The following is an 11,013-nucleotide window of genomic DNA, read 5'->3' as shown; positions in this document are numbered from 1 at the left end:
GGAATATTGATATTAGAATTGATGATGAAGATCAAGTCATAATTTAGATGTATTCCTTATTTATGAGTGCTTCATGAATACTATGATGTATGGTAGAGATACTCTCTCCATAGAGGACGTTAGAGCAACCTTAAACTCAAAGGAGTTGAAAAAGAGGGTGTTTGAAAAGTAGAGAAGAAAGCTCAAGTAAAGGTTTGGTGACCAGAAGGAGATATTGAAAGAAAAATAATGACAAAAAAGGTTGATCTAGATCTAAATCAAAGTTCATAGGAACAACAAGTGTTTCATTTACAACAAAGAAAGACACTCTAAGAGAAATTATTTAAACCATAAAGGAAATGAAAAAAAAAAAAACTTTTAATTATGTTGATGTAGCAACTGTAGAAGAAAATTCAAATATTGCAATTGTCCTTCCAATTGTTGTTAATAACTTAGGTGATAAGAGGATTCTTGATTCAAGGTGCTCTTATCATATGTCTCTCAATAAGGATTGGTTTAATACCTACTAATTTATAAATGGTGAGAGGTTCTCATGGAAAACAATATAGTCTATAAGGTTGTTGGGATAGACACAATTCGAATTAAGATATATGATGACATTATAAGGACGTTACCTTATGTAAGTAATATTCTAGAGTTGAAGAAAATTTTGATTTATTTGGGGATAGTTAGGCTCTATTGGATGCACATAAAAGGTTGGAGGTAGAGTTTTAGGGATTTTAAAGGATGCTCTTGTTGTGATGAAATGAAAGAAATTAATGATCTTTATACATCGCAGGGTAGCACTATTATAGGTGCAGCTGCAATTTAACCTCATAATAAATTGTAGAGACTACCAAATTGTGGCATATGCAACTTAGTCATATGAATGAGAGAGGTTTGACAAGCTTGAGCAAACGAGGTTTACTTTGTGGACAAAAAATAGGAGAACTAGATTTTTGTGAGCATTGTGTGTTCAAGAAACAATACAAGGTTAAATCAATGTAGTTCACAAAAATAAAGGTACTTTAAATTATATCCATTTAGATCTTTAGAGACCTTCTCATGTTTTATCACATGGTGATGAAGGATACATGTTGACCTTCATTAATGATTATTCTACAAAATTTGAGGTATATATCTTGAAACATAAGAAAAATATCTTTGGGAAGTTCAAGTAATGAAAAGTTATGATCAAGTAGATAGGGAAATAAATCAAGTGCTTGAAAACTAATAATGGTATGGAATTCTATAGGAGTTCAATGAGTTGCAAGAATAAAGGTATTATGAGACACCATATCTCCACAACAAAATGGTGTTGTAAAAGGGATGAATAAAACTCTTTTAGAGAGAGTATGGCACATGCTTTCAAATCCAGAGTTGTAAAAAGTATCCTGAGTTGAAGTGGTGAATTCTTGGCTAAAGTGGTTAATTCAACTTGGTATCTAGTGAATTGATTTCCTTCAATTCTTATTAATTATAGAACTCTTGAAAGGGTATGGTCTAGTTCTTCTTCTAATCATACTAATTTAAGAATTTTTTGTTGTGCTACTTATGCTCATGTGAATAAAGTTAAGTAGGAATCAAGGACAAGGAAGTACATGTTTTTAAGATATGCAGATGGATTGAAAGGTTACAATTCATGGCACCCGGATTCAAAATTCTCTAAATTTCTTATTGATAAGGATGTGACTTTTAATTAGTTTACAATGTTGAGTCCTAGGAAGAAGTAATTTAACATAGAAAACAAACCCGATGTGAGAGAAAAAATGGAGTTTGTGCCTGATGCTTCAAGAACCATAGAAAGAATGATTTTTAATAAAGTCAAAAGAGAAAGAGGTGTAATATCTTGATAATAAAGAAAATGCACTGTAAAAGCAATAATATAGTTTGACCATAAATAGAACGAGGAGGCAAATTAAACCACCTCAAAAGTATGTTTATGCAAATTTGGTTGCTTATTAATTAGTGTGATAAAAGCATTGAAACCTTATACTTATCATGAAGCTATTACTAGTAGAGAGTCTACATAATGGATTGTTGTGAATGGGGAGATTGAATATCTTCAAAAGAACTACACTACCAACTAATTGAGAAGCTTAAAGATTAAAAGATTGTTGGTTGCAAATGAGTCTTCAAAAGAAAAGAAGGAATTCCAAGAGTGAAGGATGTTGGATCTAAAGTACGTTTGGTGGCAAAGGACTACACACAAAAGAAGAGTGTGAACTTCAATGAAGTGTTTTCTTAAGTTGTGAAGCATAGCTCAATCAAGTTGTTACTTATTATGATTGCTTTATTTGATTTAGAGTTAGAGCAACTTGATGTCAAGATTACTTTTCTACCCGGTGAGTTGGAAAAACATATTTATATGCATCAACTTGAGGGATTCATTATTTCAGGAAATAAAGACCATGTTTGTTTATTGAAAAAAATCTTTTTATGGTTTGAAGTAATCTCCTAGATAATGGTATAAAATGTTTAGTACTTTTATGATTGGTAATGACTACTATAAGAGTGAATATGATAATTATGTTTTTCACAAGAAATTGCTTGATGGTTCATTAATTTATTTATTGTTATATGTTGATGACATATTAATTGTCTACAAAAAAATGTTTAAGATCAACAAGTTGAAAACTTAACTCAAGGTAGAGTTTGAAATGAAAAACCTTAAAGTTATGAAGAAAATATTAGGAATGGAGTTTCATAGAGAACAAGAAGTAGAAAAATTGTACTTACCACAGAAAAAGTACATTTAGAAAGTGTTGGAACACTTTGAAATACAAAGGTCAAAATGAGTGAGTACTATATTAACAATTCACTTTAAACTTTCAAGTGTTTTATCACCACCAAGGATGAAAATATCGATAATCATGGATATATCGATACTTAGATTTTACGGATATATCAGTGAATGAAAATTAATAAAAAAAAAATCATAAAAATATTAGGAAAAACTCAAAATAATAATAATAATAATACATATATTGAAATTATTTTAATAAAAAAAAATTGATGTATATATATATATATATATATCAATTTTTTTTATTTAAAAATGTTAACAATTTTATTTATAAATTTATATTTTTCTTGTATTTAATTTCTATAATTAAATTTAACTTATTTACAATAATTTTATTTTAATTATAAATTTTATTTTATAAACTAATATACATGATGCATTTTATGAAACCAAGATCAACATAGCTTTATTAGCAAGTGACTTTAGTTCCATACAAAATACCAAGGTTCAAGCCTCACCCTTGAGGCAAGGATTGTAGAAAGAATGCATGCCTTTTAAAGGCTTGGACGGATTGGGCTGTAGCAAGTTGGGCCAAATGCTTTTAAAAATGTTTCAATTTCAACATTTAAATGGAACGAAAGCTTATGTGGCAGATGACGTGGCACTAATTTAACGATAATATCGTCGAAATATCGATAAATCGGTAAATTGTCAAAATATCGGCGATAAATGGAGAAAAAAAAATGAAAAATCAATTGGTTGATATATCCATCCCATATTTGTGTCTCGCCTAGTCAATACGCGGTATATCGATGATATTTCAGTAATATAAAGTGACATTTTCATCCCTAATCACCATAAACCAAGGAAGAGAAGGAGCACATGTCATATGTTCCTTATGCTAGTGTGGTTACAAGCATTCACATGGTATAATTTGCATTAGGCCAGACATTTTACATGCAGGTAGTGTGGTGAGTAGATATATATATCACCTAAGAAAAACCCATTGGCAAACAATGAAATGGATATTTCAATACTTGAAAGGAACATTACATGTTAGCTTAGTATCTAATAAAAGTAATCACGTCGACGTCTTTAATGCAACTGTTGATTAGGACTATGTTGGAGATTTGAATAGAAGAAGGTCTCTAATGAGGTATGTATTCACTTTATGTGGTAGCAGTATTTCAAAAAGCAATCTTGCAATTTACTGTTCCTTTGTCAACAATTGAAGCAAAATACATGACAACCATAGAAGCAAACAAAAGCAATGAAAGAAACTATTTTGCTTAAAAGGTTTGGTTAGATATTTAAGCTTATAATAAGAGTTGACTATTGTATATTGTGATAACCAAAGAGTCATGCAATTGATTAAAAATTAGGTATTTTATGAGAAGACCAAACATATTAATATCAAAATGCATTTTATTAGGGATATGAGTCCACAAGGTGCTATTGCAGCAAAAAAATCCTTACAATGGACAATCCTAACATTGCTTTGGTAATATTTGAAGGCCCTTTAGCAGTGTGTGAGTGAAGTAGCAAAGAATATTTTTAGTTTGTTTGAATTTTGAGAATTTGAACCAAGGTGGAAATTATTGGAAATATCACATTGTAAGATCTGCATAAATAAGTATCTTTAATAATTATACAATTAATTTTCTATTTAAAATCTTCCTACGTAATTAGGAAAATATATAGGAAGAGATTTTAACTTAGAGAGAGTCTCTTATTGAGTGTAATTGGAACTTTGAAATTGAGAGCTCTAATGTTGTAATCTCCTTTAACAACAATAAAAATTCTTTTTCATTCTCACCCATGCATATAGGCATTAGGCCAAACATGAAAATTATTGTATGTTTTATATGTTTTTTGTTTTCATCTTCTTATTCTTTTCTCTCTATCATTATTCTTTGTCCTAATTTTTTACAACATTATTAATAATTTTACATGTTAATTTTTAAAAATTAGTAATAAAATATCTTTTCTCTCATAAAAAATAACTATGATGTTTATTCTTACTTCATATAATAAAGATACAATATTTAAAATCCAATAATTTCACAAAAAAAAAACTAATTTAACATATTTTCGAATATTTCAAAATATCAAAACAATAATAAATATTTAAAATTAGAGAGAATTGTATTTTGAGCCCAGCTTGGCCCAAAAATTAACATTTGGTCCATATAAGTTCCATAATTGATGGAAAGGATATAAGATGTTAAAAGATCAATATATCATTCAAATTTCTATATAAAATAGTGATGGACTAAAATACCAAATGACCTTTTACATGAACTTTTTTTGTCTTTATTGTACTACTATTCATGCAACCATAATAATTCTATTTTAACAATTTGGATTTTTCATTGTTTTTATTATTATTTTTTATAAATAATTGAAAATCAACATTATTTTCTATTTTAAATTATAAATACAGAAAAATTATGTTCAAAAACTATTTTAAAAAATACTTTCTAAAAAAATGGTAATATGATTTATATTTTTTATATTTTCTTTTTGAAAAAACATTTAATTAAAAAATGAAAACTATTTTTAAAAATAAAAATTGGCAACCTTGTTTAGTACTATTTTTTATATGAAAATAATAAAAAGAATTAAATTTCATTCATTGATTATCCATTTTTATTTTTATTTTCATTAGTTATTTTAATAATAAAATTTTAAAAAAAATATAGTATGTTTACAATTAAACAAAGAAATTGATCAATTATGTGTTTTTTGTGGGACTATCTTTTACATGAAAAATAATTAAATAACTAAATTATATATATTTATTACTCTTTTTAATTTTATTTTCTTTATTTATTTTTTGTCTAATAGAAAATTTTAATATATACATAATTAACAAAGTAATAAATCAATTGTGCATATTTTAATCTATTAAAAAAAATTACTTTCTAATTTAAATAAATAAAATGAAATAAGTAAATAAATTTGGTGTTATTTCTATTTTTTAACATATCTTATATCAATATTTTTTATGGTTAAATAAATTTTTTATTCTTTTCTTTAATTCCAAAAATAAAATGAAATAAATAAATAAATTTGGTATTTTCTAACTGATCTTATATTCATATTTCTTATGGTTAAATAAATTTTTTATTCTTTTTTCTTTATTTCCAAAAATAAAAGGAAATAAATAAATAAATAAACTTGACTTAAATAATAGTTTTTAAGTAATTTCTTTGTCTTATTTTTAATTACATTTTGCATTGAAAATAAAATAAAATAAATTTTTATTCGTTTTAATTATTTTAAATGTCAAACTAATGGGAACATAGTTTACACACTCATGTGGATATAATTTATACATATATATGAAATTTATACCATTATACAAGGTTATTACCCTAATTGTACAAAGGATGTACAAAACTATACATTTTGAACAACTTTTTTTTTTCTCTTATCATCTAAGGATTATACATTCTCTTAACACAAATTTTTTTATTTCATATACTTTATTTAACTCACATATAACAATTCAAATGCTTACCTTAATACTGATGTTTAGAAAAAAATTTGTTTTTACGTTTTATATCATTTTTTAAATCAAACCATTGGAAACATGGTTCACATATCATATGTGGCACATAATGTATGCATATGGATGAAATTTGCACCATTGTACAAGGATGTTATACTAACTGTACAAGGTAAATGTTCAATTAGACAAGACAAATGTTCTAACTGTACAAGACAAATATTCTAACTATACAAGGGGTATATAAGCTATCATTTGTGAAAGATTTTAATCAATTTTGGACAACTTTTTTTTTTTTTTTTGTCTTGTCATCTAAGGATTGCACAATCTTAAGGTACACATTCCTCTATTACACACTCATCTTATGCACTTTATTTAACTCGCACATGATAATTCGAATACTTATCCCACTAATGATGTTTGAGAGAAAATTTTGTTTTTCCATCTTCCACTATTTTTTAAAACAAACCAATGAAAACATGGTTAACCTACCTATGGCTACACATTGAGTAGGGGGTATATGGAATTTGAGTCACTATACAAGGTATTTACTCTAAGTGTACATGACAAATATACTAACTGTACAAGGGTGTACAAGACTATTATTTGTGAATGATTTTAAGTGATTTTGAAAAATTTGTTTGTTTATTTCCCCTAACCGAGGATAAATGACATTCCTTACACACATTGGTTAAACATACATTCATCTCAAGCACTTTATCTAACTTGTATATGGTCATTTGAATAGGTACCTCACTTATGATGATTATAAAACTAAATTATACAACAATTTTTCTTCTTTTTTAAAACCAAATCAATGCAAACATGGTTAACCAACATATTGTCAGATATTCATGAGATAATGTATGAAATTTGAGTTATTGTACAAGGGTATTACACTAATTGTATATATATATCAAATGAATCTATATTTAAAATTATAATCATATTTATCAAATTTTTTACTAAGATTATCTTTAATATATATATATATATATATTGTGAAATTTTATCCAAATGAATCTATATTTAAAATTATAATCATATTTATCAAATTTTTTACTAAGATTATCTTTAATTCTTTTAATATATTTATACTTTAACTAAAAAATTGTATTGACAATTTTCTTGTTGTGAGTCAAAATACTTTGCATTAGTCTATCTAGATAAGAAAAATTATTAATATAATATTAGAACTTCATATCTTAGTTACTTTTTTCAATAAATTTATCTTTTTAAAAATTTTAAAATAAAAACATTAAAAATTAAAAAGCTAAAAGAATATATATATATATATATATATATAATAAAGTGAAGTGATAGTCAATTTTTAAATTTTTTAAAATATGGTTAATGAAGAAAATATAAAAAATAATTAAAAATAAGAGAAAAATATAAATGAAAGGGTAACATAAATTTAAAATAAAAAATAAAAATTAAATTAAAAGATAAATACAAAAAGATAAAAAAATATTTGGATGAAAAATCCCAAAATTTTATCATTACTTATAATAAGAGCAAAAAGATTCAATATCTTTAAAAATGAAAAACAAAAAAACATTATTGCTTTTTATTTGACATAAAATAGAAATATAGATTGGAAGGAAAAAAAAAAGTTAAAAATGAGTAATACTTAATAGGGAATAGAAAAGGGGAAAAAAATACAAAAAAAATTGAAATTCACACTCACTTGTGCCTATGTAAGGGTTAAGGGTATTTTAGGGATTAATAAAAGACAACATCTTTCATCTTAATTTTCATACTTTGTTTGGGTCTTGGGCTTAAATATGCATGATAAATGGACCAAATGTTAATTTTTGAGCCCAGTTGGACCCAAAACACAATTCTTTCTTAAAATTAGTCATTTTGAATTGTTGTTGTAGAATAAAAAAAAATTGACCTTTAATTTATGTAAAAAAAAAAAAGCAAGAGAACATAAATGTAGTTTTATTGTGTATATTTTCATAATATAATATGTATAATGTATAATATCATGAAAAAAGTGAGTTTTGATTCACTAATTTGAAAAAATATAGGAAAATGAACATCAACTTTTATAAATCAATTTTATTTTCATCCATTTAAAAATATTTTAAAATATATGTACTTTTCATAAGTCAAATATTTGTTTCCTAAAATGACCTTTTATTTGTCAGGTTAATAATACCATTTTTTTATTTTTTTTATTTTTGTGGTGAGAATGGATTAAAATAAAAAGTTTAAAATACAATTAAAACTAAAAAAATCTTTAAATCTAAAAATATAAAAACAAAATATTAATTTTCACTTTGCTAAATGATACTAGTAGAAAATATAGATATAAAAAAAAAAGTTGGAAATACAATGAAAGTCGATTTTTTTTTTTAAATTTTTAAGCTTTTTCGTTTTAATTGTATTTAATTTTAATTTTTTAGTTTTAATTGTATTTAAGTTTTAAGTATTTTGGTTTTAATTTTTAAAATTTCTTATTTTGTCGTTGATGTCAACTAACAAATTTTTTATTTAATTTTATTAAAGAAAATAAGAAGATGAATGAATTTATACAATACTATATATAAAATCATTATTAATTAGGAAATTAGAAAGATTTTATTTATATATTGGAGAATTTTTCCAAAATGATTTGTATCTCATATTATATAATAAAAAAATTATAATATATTTATTTGTAAGATATTTTTATTAAATTAAAATGATAAATTTAAATAAATAAATACGGTTTTTTTCTCTCTTAGAGAATTGGTTTCATTGAAAGACACAAGAGAGAGAAATATGTTTTTTTTTTTTTCTTCTCTTCTTAAATACAAAAGAAACATACATTCTTTTTTCTAAAGAAAAAAAAAAGTCTTTTTTTTTTCATGAAAATGAAGTTCAAGACTCTTATACTATGAGAAAATAATACTTATCATATTCATAGTTTCATTCACGACTTGAGACGAGAAAATTAGTTAGTAAAACAATCAATTGAGATTTTTGGGTATTTTCGAAGGTAGCCGGAAAGTCTTATTTTTCATCACATATTATATAAAAAAATTTAATTATATTTGTTAGTTAGTGAAAACTCAAAATCAAATAAGATTTTATAAATTTTAATTCATAAACATAATTTTCACTTTTACTAATAAAGACATTTTCAAGAAAATAAAAATAAAAATTATTTATACAAAATGGAATTAGAAGATAAAAACAAGAGACCTAAATTAATTCTCAAAAAAGGTAACATCAGTCTAGCTCATTCTCTAATAATAATACCAATAAATAAAAAATTATTTAATTTTTAATTGCCACTATGTCATCCAACATTTTATAATTAAAATATTTTGGTAAGACAGACCTTTAAGGCACGGCTAATTCCAAGGGACCCCACATTTGAAAGTGGCTTATAATAAAATATGCATGTCCATTGCATATTAAAAACATGTCACATTTATTAATGATAGAATTAATAAGATTTCAAATGTAGAAAAACTGAAAAAAAAATAATTAAAATATTTTTATTAAAATTTTACAAGTGGAGATGAGAGAGAGAGAGAGAGAGAGAGAGATACAAAATAGATAAATAAATCTAAGCTAATGTGTTGGACCATTGGAGCTAGGTTTAAGCCAATCCTAAGCAGGTTAGGAGTCACTTGCCTAGCTCACCTTGTTTTATGAAGGGGTCATCAACTTGCCAATAATTGAAGAATAATCTATTAAGAGATTATTTGATAATGATTTTAAAGAATGTTTTTAACCTAAAAAATGTTTTTGAAAAATATTTGGCAATTATTTTCAAGGACAATTTTTTATTTTTCAAAAAAAAAAAAAAGCAAGAAAACATTTTTGACAATCATAAACTATTTTTTATTTTCTGTTTTTTTATTTTAAGAACAAAAAATATAGTGTTTTCAAATAACATATTTGAGTTGTTTTTTTTTTTTTTTTTGTTTTCACTTATTGTCTTAAGGTTGTATTAGAAAATAATTATACAAACATGTACAATGATTAAAAATAAAGCATTGGATATAAGAATTATTTTTAAAACATATTTAAAAATATTAAAAACAAGTTAAAAATAATTTAGTTTCTCAAACAAACTTTTGTTTTACAAAACATCATAGAAAAAGTATTCTCAAAAATATTTTTTTAGAACTGTTTTCGAAAATAGTTATCAAACAGGGCCTAGGTGTTTGACAAAATTTAGAAAACGCTTTTAAAAATCTAAAAAATCACTTGAGTGTTTTCTATCAAAACATTTGATCAATGATTATTCTAAAAACATTTCTAAAAAAAATTCCGTTAAAAATACTTGGAGTAAAAATACTACCAAATGCACTCTAAGTGTTTCTCTAGAAAATATTAGAAGTGATTTTTTAATACTACAAGTGATTTTTCAAAATTTTCAAAATGTTTCCTAAATTTTAATAAACACTTAATGCTTTTTAAAAACACTTTTAAGGGTAAAAACACTTCCTAAAATCATTATCAAATAAACTATAATTTTTATCAAATTCAATTACCTTATGTTATATAAGTAGATGATTCAAAATGTAATAAAAATAATAAAAGTACACAAGTTTTTCATTTTGTCTCTATAATATTTTAATCATTGACATTTTAAGTATTTTTTTATGTTAATGGTTTCTTTTAAGTATTTAATTTTCTTTTTATATTACATTAAAAAGTTAATAACTTTGGGATCAAAGAAAATATATTAATTAAGTGAATATTAATTTATCGAGGTGATCCTTATTTTTTAAAATATTGTATTTAATATCATTTTATTATAATTAAGTGA

The sequence above is a fragment of the Vitis vinifera genome, chromosome 18 (genome assembly GCF_030704535.1).
Source record: "Vitis vinifera cultivar Pinot Noir 40024 chromosome 18, ASM3070453v1".
Classification (NCBI taxonomy): Eukaryota; Viridiplantae; Streptophyta; class Magnoliopsida; order Vitales; family Vitaceae; genus Vitis; species Vitis vinifera.
The sequence above is the reverse complement of the archived record's forward strand: the minus strand, read 5'-3'. Positions refer to the sequence as shown.